The sequence below is a fragment of the Miniopterus schreibersii genome (genome assembly GCF_964146895.1).
Source record: "Miniopterus schreibersii genome assembly, chromosome: 19".
Taxonomy (NCBI): domain Eukaryota; kingdom Metazoa; phylum Chordata; class Mammalia; order Chiroptera; family Miniopteridae; genus Miniopterus; species Miniopterus schreibersii.
In genome coordinates this window covers 15,961,054-15,977,369 of record NC_138119.1, presented here as the reverse complement: position 1 = coordinate 15,977,369, position 16,316 = coordinate 15,961,054, and the positions used below count along the sequence as shown (strand labels likewise).

The 16,316-nt window shown below is 41.0% G+C and overlaps 1 protein-coding gene and 1 long non-coding RNA gene across 7 annotated transcripts in view; one reads left to right on the top strand and one right to left on the bottom strand.

The window, feature by feature from the left end:
• Window positions 1-16,316, bottom strand: part of DNM3 (dynamin 3) — a 352,871-nt gene that overhangs the window by 173,919 nt on the left and 162,636 nt on the right. The window lies entirely within an intron of this gene.
• On the top strand, window positions 8,391-14,604 carry LOC308548739. The gene is made up of 2 exons (XR_013997659.1): window positions 8,391-11,012; window positions 12,573-14,604. It is a non-coding gene; the product is annotated as an uncharacterized lncRNA (long non-coding RNA).

Genomic DNA, 16,316 nt, shown 5'->3' with positions numbered 1-16,316 from the left:
TACCAAATCACCAGATACCTCCTGCCCAGGGCACTGAGAATGTTAATTCACAATGTCTGTGTCACAGTCATACTATACGCTGGTAAGCAACGGGAACTGTATGGTGAAAATGATCTTACAAAAGTTAGAACAGTTCTCAACACAGCCTTTCCCAACAGTCTCCATCAGCACACGCACACCAAAAATTCACGGACACTCTCCAGTACTGAATGTGAAGCAGGTATGTGCTGTGTGCTGTGGGAATGGTAGGGTTCAGGGAGGAATTTTATATACTTGGAAAACCCTGCATATACATAATGCACCATATAAATGCACTGAAGATGCAGCAGCAGAGGAATGCAGCAGAAATGGCTGAACATGCAATATACGATCTAAACAAAATCAAATGACACAGCAATAAAATGAAGTCAGAGTTAATATTAACAAATTGAATCCGACCTAACCAGTGTTAGCATTACTGGGTGACCAACACCAATTATTGTATGAGCTGAAGGCAAAGATGGAACTAAAGTTAAGGTTGATTTAGAAAGCACAGATAGGGCCAATTTTACTGGAAAATCAACTCCCACTACCTCTCTTGTATGTTGTTAAAGGTTTAAAAAAAATGAGGGACTCAACTTTCCAAAAATTAACCAACTGAAATTATAGGACTGAACATTTCATGGTCTGGAATCATAAAAAAAAGGAGGGAAGTCCAATATCCTCAAACTGGCTTCCCTGCTGGCAAAGACAATTACTTCTAGAAAAGTCAAAAGATTCCTCTTATACCACCATTCCAGCTCTCATTTTCTCTGTTCAGAGAACTTGAGGGGGGGAGGGGAAGAACTTTAAGTTCTTTTGGTTCTTTTGTGAGCTTCTCTTTAGTAATAAGTTCGTAAGTTGAACTAAAAATGCAAGTTGAACTCTAAGCACTGGCTCCAATGGACACACGCACTGGGCCAGGCCCAAGCATTTTCAGTCGGGTCCAAACCCCTTAAAGGAAAAAAAAAAAAAAGACTATCTAAAAATCTAATCCATTCTGGTCAATGAAACCCAAGAGTAGTGCTTTCTTTAAAAAAAAAAAAAAAAAGGTGAAATGAAAAGGAAGTCAACGTACCAGAGGAAAATGCTTTGTTACAAGGCAGAGGTTGGGAAGAAACTGACTGTCCCCAACCAAAACTACACCAATAGTTTACGAAGTGTGTGTGCAGGTTTTAAGTGCAGTCAGTGGTGGCTCTATCAATGCCCTGAGACGCTGCAGTTGCAAAATTATGAAGGCATCTCCTACCTAATTTACACTTCTTAACCTTCAGCTGTTGCTATAAAGCTGTGACAAGCACAATTTTTTTAAAAATATGACTGAAATGTGCATACACCAAAACTAGCATCTAAGGTTACAAAGAAAGCACTGCAGATGCTCTGGCCTTAAAAAATACGTTACTTTAAAGAGGGAATTGATTTTGATGTTGGTTACTGTCATATAGTGATCTGGTTTAGTTTAAAAATATATATATACATATACACATATGCACTCACACACACAGTTATACACACACAGATTTTGATATGTATAGGGTGCCCCCCCAAAATGCATACACATTATAAAGGCAGTGTTTATTAAAATACTTTTCATTGCCAAAATGGAATGGGATGTTGAGCTATCAGCTGTTAAAGTGTGTATACATTTTTGGGGGGACACCCTGTACATACAAACTATAATAAAAGTGAGTAAACACAAAGGACAGGAAGTCATTATGGGCTTTTCGAAAAGATTTTCCAAAAGGTGATCTTCAGGAGCCACCTCCCACTGCAGTGTCTTAAAGACAATCTGTTGTCCTTCTTTCCGAATCAAGTATTTTCTTCTATTTTTACTTGTTTTATACACACATCATTTATTTACCCAATGAGGTTAACACCTTGAGGAAAATAACACACTTTCTTCCTGAACTCTACTTGCCGAGGCCTGGGCTCTGGAGTCACGGCACCTGGCTTGGATTTGGGGTCAGTAACTGAACCAAGACGGGAGCCTGGCTGGGCCTCACAGCAGCACCTAACCTGCCTGAAGTCCACCTTCGGATTAGCCCATGTAGTCCTCAGAGGAACCGATTTTACAGATGAGGACACAGGAGCTCAGAGTTGTCACATAATTGCCAAGGTCAGCTGTGAAGCCAGGATTCAAACCCAGGAGCCCTCCAGCCGCACTGCCTCCTGCAGTTCCGGCTTCACCTGTAGCCATGAAGAAACCCTACCTTTCGGGGTTATTGGATTAGATTGGATTATGAGTGAAAAGCACTTAGCATGGGGGCTGGTATCTAGTAAGCGCTCTAAAGGAGAAGCAGTAAAGCAACAAAACAAACCTTTAGAAACGGAACACAGAACCCTTTCCTTTCTTTACCGCTTCTGCACTGAGACTGGGAGTGTCAGTGAGTTACATTCGGATCCCACCTGGCAAATTGAAGCCATTGTTGATGGATTAATATGCAAATAATATAAGTGCTTATAAAAATACATGATTCACACTCACTTGCAACATGTAAATAAACTTCGCATGAACTAATGAATACACCAAGTGCTTTCTGTTGTCTGTAAGGAGAAAGCAGATTCCCACCGTGGTACAAATAGGAGTATTCTAATGTTGTCTTATACATCCCTTGAGTAAATTTTCTCGACGCTGAACAGAACTGAGAAGCCAGTTGCAGCATCTACAACATACTCAACCAAACAGATACATGCTGGATCAAATCCTTTTTAAAAAAATTTTTGATTGATTTTTAGACAGAGAGAGGAAGGGAGAGAGAGACAGAGAGAAACACTGATTTGTCGTCCCACCTATCCATGTATTCATTGGTCTTCTGTGTGCCCTGATCTAGGACCTAACCCACAAATTTGGCATATCAAGACCACTCTCGAACCAACTGAGCAACCTGGCCAAGGCCGGATCAAACCCTTTTAGCAATTCATATAATTCATGTTTCCCCTCCTGCATATACCAGAGGACTACAGATCCTCTAATAACGAACGATGCCCTGCCATGGACTATGCAAGTGTGCCCAGCATCGCTGGAAGACCTGGAGCTTCTAAACTGACCTCCTGCGTTACAGCCGGCACGCTGGGCGAAGCAGAACCCTTCTGTCCCACACACATTTCCTCATAGCCACTGTGCTTCCCGGGTACCCGCAGCCAGCCACAGAAGGACACTTTCTCCACCCCTGAGAGAAAGTGGTTTCTGAGTCTACACGAAGCACATACTGGTTTTTGCTTTCTGTTGGATATCATGCATGCTCGTTTCTGAGTCGCACTCAGGAAGTAAAATATCGGTGATGCCAAAGGACATCAGGAGTCAATATTCTAAAATTGTCAGTGACCCGAGGACACCCTATTTCTCCTGTCCCAGGGAGGCATCGCTCGTTGTGAAGTCTGACTGTAGCGGGGAATCCGACGGGAGGTCAGAGCGCATAGCATTCGGATGATGCTCGACAGCCCCTGGGGGCTGAATGGGCGGCGGGCGGCGTTCCTGGTGCGCTCTCACTTACAGCCCGCCTGCGAAGGCCAGCACCAATTTTCCAGTCCCTTTATCTTGCGTTCCCCAAAAGATCTCAAGAAAGAGCTTCAGATTTTCCTGGAGTCATAAATCATATTTACCTTCACACGACTGGTTTTCCATGGAGCCAGAGCTTTCAGGTTTGTCTGCCGGATGTATTGTGTTACTGAAACTCAGAAATGGCTGCTGTGCACGCCAGTGGTTAGGAAAACTCCAAGACGTAACATTATCTTCCTCGACTGATTTGAGGAAAGAATGTTCATAAAATATATACTGCTTTTGGTTAGGGGCTGATTTCTAAATAAACGGACTCCGCAGTGGAAATTCTAGAGAAGGGCAAAACAAAACATGCGTCTGTGAATGTGTGTCTTTAAAATCGGCTCTCCCACAGTCTCTGCCTTTTGCAAGCACTCGCAAGACTATAAAGCCAGTTGCATTAAGTTGAAGATTTGGGGCTGTTCCAGGGGAACTTCGTTTTCAGCTGTGGAGGGAAATCTGTAAAGTCTTCCGGACCCTTGCTCTCCCCTATTTCCCAGCCTCTGGTCCAGCCTCTCAGGCTAAGGAGGCGCTTCCCCGCAGGGGGCTGGGGCAGCCATTTGTTGAGAGTCAGGAGGGAGGGAAGAAGGGAAAGCAAGCTTTGCTATAACAAGTCGGCCAGTCCTCATGGGCCCTAACAAAATAGGAAATGCTGGTGATTAAGGGACTGCGCTGCATCCAATAAAGAAAGTGCTAATCCACACCACACAGGGCCAAACTGAGGGGGGTACCTTCCCTAATTTGCAGTGAACTGGGGTCAACTAGATTTTTATCTCTCACACAAACTGGGAAGGAGAAAACAACAAGAAGGGAACCTGCACGGCTTGGTTAGATCCTGCTTTTCACACAAGACTGCATGACCGACAGCTACGCAGGATGCTTCCAGAAGATCAGAAGGCAAAAATATGCAAGTAAATATGGCTGGCCCAATGTCCATGTGTATTTCTAAAAGAATGATGAATCAGACACATAACGGCAATACACACATATAAATGTTAAAATTGTACCATGTGGCTTTGATTTAAGGTAAAACTAAGATAGCTTTAACTCTTGAGTTGTCATGATAAAGGTTAGATCAGAAACCACATGCACACTACATAGTTTTTACTCGATCTTTCTACAATTTAATGCAGAGATTTTTAACCTCTTTCATCTCATGACACACACAAACTAATTACTAAAATTATGCAGCACGCCAAAAAATATATTTTTTGCCGATCTGACAAAAAAAAAAAAAGTATAATTTTATTCATTCACACCGGAGAGCTATTGTTGTGTTGGTTGTTGTCATTTTTTTATTTGACAATCTAAGAGAAAAGAGGTCAGTACCTCTGACTAAACAGTCAGGTATTGCATGTTTAAAAAATTTTTGTGGTACACCAGTCAAAAATGGATGGCTTACTATAGGCTAGTTTAAAAAAAGTATAAAGATACTCCCTGCCTTCAATTAGCTTATATTCTATTTGGGGGGGGGGGGGGAGAAGTATCCAAATATGTAAAATAATAAATAGTACACATTAACATTTCAGTTCAAAACTAAGAGAAGGCAGCAGATAATTGACAAATTAATAACAAGAATTATAATGGCCATAAGAATTCTGTAGGGGGGAAATCATGTCTGTGGGTTGACAATATGCCTCTAATCACAGGCATCTGAATTTAAAAAAAAAAAAAAAAAAGGCTGAGTTCTGTCACTTACTGTAATTCCACAAAGTTATTACTTAACCTCTCCGAACCTCGATTTTCATAATCAATACAATGAGAATGATAATAGTATCTACCCCATAATACGATTATAAGAAACTGGTGGATTTTATAATCTGTAGAGAAGCTATAAAAAGACCCTTGCAAAGATGGTAAAAAGAATCACACCAAACTGTTATTATTGGGAGAACAGAAAGGGTTAGGAAAGTGGAGGGGGGGGGAAAGTGAACTTTTTCTTTACATACTTTCTATTGTTTGAAAGTTTATAAAGCACAGGCACTAATCCTGTAACAAAACATTTAAAGCAATATAAATACTATCCGAAGTGTGCATATCTGGACGTCACAAAACACTCTAATTGTAAACACTAGTAACCCTTTTTCTTTATAAGTACATAGAAACAAGTCTCTGCCTGGTTTCAATTTGAGAATTTCTAAAGTCACAAAATTTTGCCAAGCTTGGGAATAATAACCAACTGAAACAGTTTCTTTTCCAAGACATTTTAAAAGAGAGCAAGTTTTGTAGTCAACCAAAGCCATCCATTGATTCAAATAATCAGCTTGGTCAATACCTTTTGAAATAAGCAAGTTAAATAACATCAGTTCTCAAAGTCAAGTCTTAGTGATGTCTAAGTTTGCTTTCTAGAGCCCATCACATGCAGATATTTTTCACTGATAACTTTACACACCTGGAAAAGTCCTAGGGCCATTTCCCAAGAAATGCCAAGAACTTTCCACAGAGGCATGGCGGACTTTTCAGATTGAACTTGATCACAGACGAGCATTCCTGACACTATAAGTAAGTGCATGCTCTTTGAGGGCAGGAATCGTATCTTCTCAAACTTCATATGCCCAGTCCCTGGCACTGTGACTAGTGCATGAGTAGGCAGCAAGAACAAATACTGGTTGAACTATCTGGAGGAAAGATAAGTCTAAAGCACTCTAATCAACTGCATGCCCAGTGAGACAGCATCATATGCGAAGGGGACACAGTCTTTACACTTGTTTCTGTAGAACAATCACTGAAAATGCTTCAGAAGCAGGAAGGATTAAGTTTTAGTCCCTTGAATAAAACATCATAAAAACCCCTATTTGAGAAAGGGATCTCTCTCCCCCTCCATCTGAGAAAGTACAGATGTGTAAACCAAGATGAAATCATGGAGCAGTTTGATCAGCCCCACCTTTCATCTGCCTTACCCAAAATTTCCAAGGCCTGTTTCATCGGTATAAATAGAAGAGGGCAGAGGAAGGGCTTCCGCTATGGTGGCAGAATCGAGCCCACACCTGGGAGCCGGGGCTCCTGGCGGACTGTGGTTCCCTCCGGCCCATGGCTCCTCTAGGATGACGGATGACTTGTGAAGAAACATACAGACACTGAAAAAGGATGGAAGTGGCATCCACTTGTAACAGGACTACTGTGTTGTGTGTCGTCACACTTGCATTTTTCCAGCACCATACAAGGAGTTGAGTCATACCGGGCTTGCTCAAGCTCCAGGCCCTGAAGACACAAGCATGGAAGCTGAAGAGCAGGGACATGAGGTGATCCTTCTGACTTCCAGGGATGACTTCAATCTCTCTGCGAATGATGTGCCTAAGGCTAATCTCCCTGTTCCACCTCAAACTGCTGGATCATTCATTTGTATCTTATTTCATCTTCCTCCCAAGGTGACGGGGGCTTATAATAACTTTTAAACTCTTTCATGATGTGTTCATTCAAGAGGAAGACATTTCAGGAAAAGCAAATGCCTTACGACAGCTCTCCCTTGTAGCTTTTTCAAATAATCAGCCCAGCATACTTAGAAAGGTAGATTTTTCTCCTTCTGAAAAAGCATTACAGAAGGCCAGTAGAAATGAATCGCTTTGGCTGTAAATTGTTTAGAGGAAGCTAAATTTCTCAGTTGGGCTACTCAAATTAAACGTGGAAGCTACCTAGGAATTTTCTCACATTCTGAGCTCAGGAGAGGCAATTAATCAAGGTCACGTCTGGGGAAGTCTAGCTCAAATCAGAATTCTATGGCGGGAGAGTCAGAGTTGCATACTCGGAATAGTCACCAGTATATATAATTGAAAACAGCAAGGACAGGAGAAGGAAAGGAGATGCCTGTGGGCTGATATGTTATCACCTTTGGTCAAGCGGTACTTGGCAAATTTCAACAGACTTAGTTAAGCAGAGATAAAGCTAAGCAGCAGAACACCATTAGAACAAAACAAAAGTGTTCACAGAGAATCCGGAATGACCAGTGAAAAACAACCCTGGACGTCACAGCATGGATCCACCAGGGCCAATTTGGTGGGAGCGCGGAGCGGTTATTTCATGGGGGAGGCTGGAAATCCCAACTTTCACGTTCCTTTAGGTCAAGCTGTATAGCACAGCGCTCCGAGCTGCAGCCGGAGTCGCCGAGGGAAACGGGGAAGGCCACATGTGGAACTAATTACTCATGGAGAGGCCATGACAAAGAACATTTCTCCAGACTTCATGGGGGCTTCACTTTCAGGAAGTTGCTATAATTACTGTTCAAGTCTAGAGCAGCCTGCGAGCCGCTGACAGATCCAGCAGACGAGGAGGAGGAGGGACAGAGAGAGAGAGGGGAAAAAATGAACTTATCTGCCCTTTTTGACGAGTGAAATACCAGAAAATAAAGTACCACAGGAAAGCACAAAAAAAAAAAAAAAAGGTTTCCAAAGGAGCCCTGGCTCTCAGCGCTCGCTCTCTGTTTACTTTCTTATCTGCCCTGTGTCTTCAGACGACTTTCTGAGCCCGGATCAGACAGCAAAGCTGTCCTTCTCCACGGACTCCCTTTCAGTTGGCCAGAGCAGAACTGTACATCTCGACTCTTTTTTTACAGCTTTTCCATACTGGGGCCCACTTCCTGCCCAGTTGAGGGAAAAAATCTGGCCTGAAGATGAAATGACTGCTTAACATTACACCAGAACATCTGGTACCATTTTACGCACAGACCCATGTCTGAGAGCAGGCGATTCTAGCGGTCTCTCCAGCGGCACAGCGCATACCCAAACCTCCCCAGGGTGACATCATCCCATATATGGACTCTCCAGCCCAGCCCTCCCCCTTTTCCCGGTCCTAAATTCATTGCCAGTTCCCCAGTCTGCAGCAAATGTGCCACGTCAAGGCTGAAAATCACAGCGCTGGAGTGGGGCTCAGTCAGTGCAGCAGGATCCAGGGGGGAGAGCCGAATGCAACTGTTCCCAAAGACCGGGAGAGGATTTTACGTGCCCAGATGGAAGCTTCTGGAGCTCCTGCCCCGTCGGCCCAGTGTTCAGACTACCTGTTCAGGACAATGCCGTTGTACAGTAGTCTGCACATTGGTTAGACTGGGCAAGGCACAGCAACGCCCTGGACGGCTGGGGACAAGAGTGGCTGTTTCCGAGGAGAGGACGTTTGTTGGCTCCTCTTTCGAATCTCATATCCAGTGTTTTTCTTCACAGGTTTTGCACAGTAGGGACCAAGGAGCCCTCGGGAACACCGCCGGGGAGAGACTGCTCTGGGGAAGACCTGCGGGTAAGGCCCTCTTGTCGCTCACCTGGGCTGTGTGACCCAGGAGAGCCGAGGTGGGAGCCAATGATTTGTGTCACATGCGAGAAACAGGCACTCGTGTGGCCGAGAGCTATTCGTTTACTGTAAAAGAGCAACGGGGTGCGGTTTATAGTGATTTATTGTAAGTTACTTGCTTTCTGAGGATTTATAAGTATTTTCTTAAGTTTAAAGATTTTTTTCCACTCCAAAATGAAATACAAAAAGACTCCAAACACTAAAAATATTTGAATGAGGCTAGTTTTCAATGGTTGAAAGAGTCCTAAAAACTTGTTTGAATGAGGGCTGTGCTATATAACTTGAACGTCCCAGGATTGGACCCATTTTGCCCCAAAGTAAAGAATACTTGCTATTTTTTAAATGCTCTATGGAGCGTGCTTTTCTGAAATTTTACTTACATAAGATAAGTACCAGGAATAACAGGATCTAACAATAAAAGAAGAGGCTGCCAAGTTTTTTGCCCACCAGACCACACAGATGGGACTTGCCCAGAAAAGAGCGCCAACCCAGAACTATTGAGTCAGCAACTGAATAAACCGGGAAATAGAAACCTCTGTCTTCAGCTATCCCAATATATAGCTTGGGGGTTTTTGTTGTTGTTGTTGTTGTTCAAATCCAAGAATGGTTGATAACTGCTGGTCAGCTGAGCCCTCGCGCCTAGGTTTTACAATGCGTCTATGTCTCGGAGCATTTAAAATGATAAGGTACTTTGTCTAGAAAGCCACTGATAAAAAAGGAATTTGTAAACGAAGGCAAAGTTTTTGTTGGTCAGTTTCCAGCTGTCCTGGAGGTGAAGGGGGAGGGAAGGTGGGAGGGAGGAAAACCCTCAAGCTGAATGAAATCCCAACAGAGAATAATGCAGAAAGTCTGGGCTGCAATATGATCCGCGCTGAACTTCAGAGGTGGGTCCCTTAAGGAAAGTTCTGGAAAAATGGTACGGCCTCACCCCTAATTCCCTCAACCCCCTATTTATAGTTACCCCCAAACAATTCTATATAATGAAAACATCCGTTCTGTAGACTTTTGTGAAAAATGAATATAATCTCTTTTGCCCTCCCTTAAATTCTCCGTGGTCCCTAGGCAAATACTTTTCTAAGTTATACATTTTGCAACAATTAAAAAATTGTCACACGTCCTTTGAGAAACAGTTTATTATAAAAGGTTCCCCACGTCATCTTTTGTCAAAATGATTTTTATTTTAAAAATTACCCTTTTGATCATCCTAAAACTGGTATAAAAAGACCCATGTTTTCTCTCCTATTCGTGGTTTTTAGTTATAATATTATAAAAAAGGAGAGGTTTGGCTGTCTCCTCCACTTAAAGGATACGGTTTGTTTTCTATTGTGACGTGGAGGCTTCCGTATTAATTACTTTTCATTGAACAAGTGAGATTTTTAAAATCTTTCCAGCTTCTTTTACATAGGAAAACTAAGGAGAGAAACTATAAGATACTTACCAGAGCTTATTTTTTTCCAAGAAATGTATTTTTACTAACTTATACAGCTAGTAAAGAAAGCAAGCCATAAGGCACTTTGGTAACGTTTAAGATGTCTCAAATTTTGAGGGGGTTTTTGTTTTTGTTTTTTACTCTGTAGAAATGATTGAATTTTATAACTTACTTTCATTTCATGTGTATTTAATTTAAATGTCTTTCTTTACATTAAATGGCTTTTTTTTATTTCAAAGAAACTAACCACCATCGGCCCCTCACCTATTTCCTCCCTCAGGATGACTTTTAGTTTGGAGACAGAGGGGACCCAAGGGTGTCCTTGGCGTAAGTACAGGAGTAGAAACATCAGAAAAACTTTGTGCGGGGGGAGCCGAGGAGCCCCTACACGTGCTTGGTGGAGTCCTGACGACCCATTTTTCATGCCGACTTTTCACAAATGAAAAGGAACGGTACTTATTTTTAACTGGCATGGGCTCAGTGCAAGATGAAAAATAAAAGCTGGCTCTCTAAACCTCTGCCGCCTGAAGGCAGCATGGCACATACACTGCTGTATGCACGGGGACACCCCGACTCGTATGCACACACAGCTAGACTAACTTTATTTCCAGGCTAGGGTAATGCTTAACTTGATTTTGATATGACTTTGTAAGGAGACATACAAATATTTTAGGGATCATGGGATCTATTCCAGAGGAAACTAACCAACAGTGATCATCTTCGACTAAAACTGCTCATGGATATGCGGGAAGTGTAAGTATGAAAATGAAGCATTGTGCATCGCATGAAACTGTGCATGGCAATGCATCGCCAGAAAGAGGAAATTGCTTGCAGGGCCTGTCCAAAGCGCACTTCATAGAAACTTCGTACTTACTCATTTCGGCCTTGGTAAGTTAGACTAGGTTTGGGGTTAAAAGAATTTTCCTGCCATCTAACAGAAAGGCGATCCGGAGCTTCTAGCTTCCCACACATTTTCTTAATTGGGAGAGGATCAATAGAAAAGTTTATTTACATTTTCAAACTGCCCCCCCCCCCAGCCATAGATCTCAAAATCCAAGGTTTGTTTACAAGGGGACAAAATTTCACACTGATCACTTTCCTGCAATTAGTGAAGGGGTTTAATGTCCTTCCTGCTGGGCGCTCAGGCTTTCCACCGGGATAATGTGTTTATGTTTTTGAAAGACCAAAATATACTATCTCCCCCACCTCTCGCCTACAGACCACCCAAGTTTTTCACTCTGTGGGAAAGAGTGTCGGCATAAAATTCCTACTGATAGAATTTTTCCTCCCCCCCCCCGCCTCCGGTTGAAGTCATAAAACTGTTCTAGGGAATAAAGGAAAACACAACTTGGTAAAGTAAAAAGTTCACTCAGCCACCAGCCACCAGCATCATCCTTACAAAAGAGAGAGAAGCCAAAGCTTTCAGCTCCTTGACACGAGATCTGCTGTTTAAAAACAACCTTTCCTCTTCTCGAAAGAGAACATCCCACCCGTGAAATAACGTCCAAATAATACATGAAAGACCATCATCCGAAATCCCAGCTTAAAACAACTAGAGAAGGTCAGGCTTAACCTGAGGGGAGACAGGAAACTCCTGAGTAAAGATGGAAACTTTCTTACTTGATTTCTTCTACCTCTTTACCTGGGTTTGCTGCAAATTATGTAGATAGAAATAGTTACCCCTTTTTTTTTTGAAGAATTTTTATCAGTTTTAATTAATAGAAATAATGAAGTTAATTAAGTAAATTAATTAAATATTCATTTTTAATTCCCTGACTTATAACCACCAGTTTCCTGGAGTTGCTTTGGTTTAATTTTGCTATTGAAGACTTGGAACGTAATTCTTTTCTTGCATTTTTTCTTAAGATAATAAATAAATGACAAAAACAAAAATAAAGGGTAATGACCTTATTAAAAATGACACTATGATAATAATGTACATAGCTCTTTCATATTTTAGCTATTATTTTAAGGGATAATGAATTAATATTTACTCTATAGCTTGGGAGACAGAAAAAACACTCAACTGATTTTTCAACCTTTCCCTTTTTAGCATGCCCAGGGGCAGGTTCAGCAAGACTATGAGGTGTGCAGATGCCACATATTTACTATAATTGTGTTTTAAAAACCTATTAGAAACATAAATTGTCCCAAAGTCTTATGAGTCATCGTTTTTCAGCAAGATTTACCCCCCCCTGAAAAACAGTTATGGTTTTTCAGGCTCTGATGTTTTGGGGTATTTTGGTTTACTAGAATTGTTTTTCATTAAAGGAGCGCATATGAACTCACACATATTTCTTTCTGTTTTTCCAGGTTGCATCATTCCTTAATTGAGCAGAGTTAACTGGATCAAAGTATTTATGGGAGAGAGAGGGAAAGCTATACCGAATTACAGTAATTTTTAATTTCCACAAATATGCTCTTTGTAAGTGAATCACTCTATAAATATTCTCTGTTGCACTGAACACGGCAGCGATAGCAAAATAGTTGCTGAGGTATTTGTTTTTGCATACTCTGACCTCGTAATTATTTCATAGCAGCCAAGTTCACTGATGTTTTTGAGTCTGTCAAGAAAAAAAAACAAAAGTCCTCTACTCAGAAGGGATGACCAGAAACAGTCAGACATTTATTTTCTTGAAATTAAATAAATAAATGGAAACTTGCACTTCTCAACTCTTTCTTAAAACTGTAGCACATCTAACCCCTGCATGAAGGTTGAGCTGTGTACAAAATTCATTTTTTCATAGTTTCTAAAAACTATTTTGTTCTCCATAAAGTTTCTATTTGCTATTTTTCTCAGAATTTTACAATGAAAGGGAAATATACTACTTGTTTTCTTTATAATTCTTGAGGGGGAAAAATTCCTCATTACACACTCCTTGGACAATAATGTTTTGGTTTAGTTTTTGAAGAAATCCCACTTACTGAAATTTTGACTGTCTGGAGATTTTGTTTTTTAAAGGGCAGGGGAATTTGTGAAATCCCTCTATGGGTATGAATTGATCATTTATATTAAAATAGACAGTAGAGTTATTCTTGACTCACCAGAATTAAATTTCCTATCTGTACGTTTAACACCATCACTCTTTCTCATAGGAGTTCTACAGAAATCTTCCAAAGGGCCTGCTTTATTTTTTGGATATGAAATGAAGTTTCCTTTTTCTGTGTTTAGGGGACTATTTTGTAACTGTCGTGCACTAAAAAGGTCCAAACCCATTCTGAGCGAGCATCTCTGTGGCCAGCAGCTGTTTAGTTTATACCCCTCGGACTCATGGCACAGCTCTGTGGTCAATCAGGAAGAGGGCTTAAGCTCACAACTGCTTTTGACTTGGTTTTCACATCCATACTTAAAAACTGCATTAACAAAGGACATGAGAAAATTTAAATAAGCTCCCGTTGCTTAATAAAGTATTGGTAAAAAGACAAGCCCGTGTAGAATCCCACTCTCAAAGCATCAGATGCAAGGTCAGCGGGTTGAACTGCCAAATGCATTAGGCTCGTTAATTATTTTGAAAATGGCTGCCATTTCCATGTAAATGATAAGTTTCTTTTTCATGGGCAAGGCTATGGTACTTATCTACTACAAGAAACATGTATAAACATGCCTTTATCTTTAACTTCAGTTTTAAAATATGCAGAGTTTGGGGGAAGAGGGAAAACATCTGGTCCAATTGCTCTGAACTCTGACTGCATATGGGCCAGTAATAACATGAACTGGAGTTAAGAATAAACCTGGTGTTTAATCTTTTTTCGTTTGTTTGTTTTTGCCTTAAAATTTCAATATGAGTTTTCTGTCAAGTCAATTATCCATGTTAGCACATTTGGGAACAAATGTACGAGTGTCCTTTCTGAATAAAGTCAAAAGTCTAACTTGTTTTTAGTTCCATAATGTTTTAATGTTTAATTCTATTGTGTGTTTTTCTCCCTTTCCCCTGACCCTCCAAAAATCACCAAATCTGGAAAACAGACTGTGTCTGCCCCTGAGCAAAGGAAACCCGAAGGAACCAAGGGCCTGGCTGGACGGAGTTGTCATGTGTCTGCCTGTCTACACTTGCTGTGCAGAACATCCGCTCACCTGTACAGCAGGCACAGACAGGCAGTCACATGACAACCCAGCCTGAATGACAACCAGCCGTTGAAAGCAAGCAGCCCTCACACCGTAGCACCTACACCAAGAGCTACAACCAAAATGAGGGGCGGGGGGCCTGGGGTTTTCATCTGTTGGCTTAATACTTAACTCGTATGTATTATTATTATTCTTTTATTTTGATTTAGATATTGAAACCCACCAGAGGTGAAGTGAGTGGTGCCTATGAAATATAATAAAACCCATTTCTGAAAATGCTCCTGTGCTTTCTATAGTTCTCTTTTCCTGATGTTGTCAGTAAATTACCGCCCTTGACATTCACAGTACACAGCTTTGCAGCACCCTGTGCTCAGTATAACGAAACAACAGAACTTCAAGTCTGACTCCTGGCAAAGAATAAGTGATCCTAATAAGTCTGCTCCGAAAACAAAGTTCAGGTTTCTGTATCATGACTGCTTAAGAAAGAGGGACAAAAGAAAAAGAGGGAAGAAATAATATCCCAGGAGATCACGAATCTTGAGTAAAACTCAGCCAGTTTGCACCTGGGTGAAACATACTGAAAAGAGTATCTGTTTCCAACATAATTTTCAAGTGTGTTGAAATAGTTGCTTCTCCTTTTTGGAAGTAGAGAAAGTTAAAATTGAAGCTCTGACATCTCCAAGTGTCGTGATATGCATAGATTTATGACTGTGTCGTCATTTAACTAATCAGGAGTTCACGCTACTGCTCCAAGGGTGGATGGAGCGCATGGGGCCAGTGCGCTCACTTGGAATACACGCCCCACTCACTGCAAACTTCGAAACAACTGAGCTGGTCAGGCAATTCCATTATTGTCAAAAAAAAAAAAAAAGGCAAGGGTGTGGATTAATGGATATGTGGTGTATATTTTGCCATATCTTTTGAGGAAATGTCAAAACCTCAGTTTACGCCCTGTGAACTGGAGTTAAGTGAGCAGGGTGAAAAGTTGGGGGGGAAGGAGGGGAGGGGGGTAAAATTAGAAATGTGTCTGTTTTGATTCGCTTCACTAAAATGCTTTAACTTCATTATTTAAAATCAATTTTCATTTTTCTTAGAAAGTTTCTGGTCAAGCTTTTAAAAAATGTAGTGCAAGGCTACCCCAAGTTTTTTGGGTTTTAATCTAATCACGCATTTTAAGCATGTGTTTTGGACGAAAGCAAGCTGTTTTTATTCAGATATTTCATTTTTATAATGAAAGATTCTGTCTTAAGGCTAAAAACTCCATGAGATTCAAAATTTCTACAGTTTCATGATATTTTACCAAATCTGACACTATAGTTTCTTTTTTAAAAAAAAAAAAAAAAAAAAAAGGTAAAATTATGAAGTAAATATATGATTAAGGCCAAATTCTTCCATTTAACAATCGGGCCTAAGCAAATGTGTCATCTGCAAGGCATGGTGTGCAAAGAAAGTTTTACTTTACAGAAAACTCCCAGGACCAGAACATAAAGTACTAAACAATAGTTCACAAAATGTAAAAAATAAGCAGCAAGGCAATATCAAAATTTCTCACAGAATATTTACATAGTACCACACAATCTGAAATGCCTTCTATCATCTGCAGCAAACACCAGCAGGAGTCCAGCCGTGGATCATTCCCCCGCACCCTGCAAGGCAGCCCCAGGGCGTGCGTAGGGCTCTCCGGATGACATGTAGCTGGGTCAGAACATAAAGGAGACTGTTCCATTCCCCCGGACTCCAAAGGGAGCTCGAAGAGGCCAGCAGAGTCATCCTGAAGTGAGCCACTAAGGATAACTTTTCGAATAATTTTCCCTTAAAGCATGAGGTTAACATCTTGGTTTTACATTTTTCTACTTGGCTCTCAAAAAAATATGCTTGAAAGAATGTTATTTACATTGAAGTTCATTATATGATGCACATTTGAAAATGTTACTTTTCTGGGAAAGGGTCATATGAAGGCTAATACTGTTCTTCCAGTATAAACTTTCAAG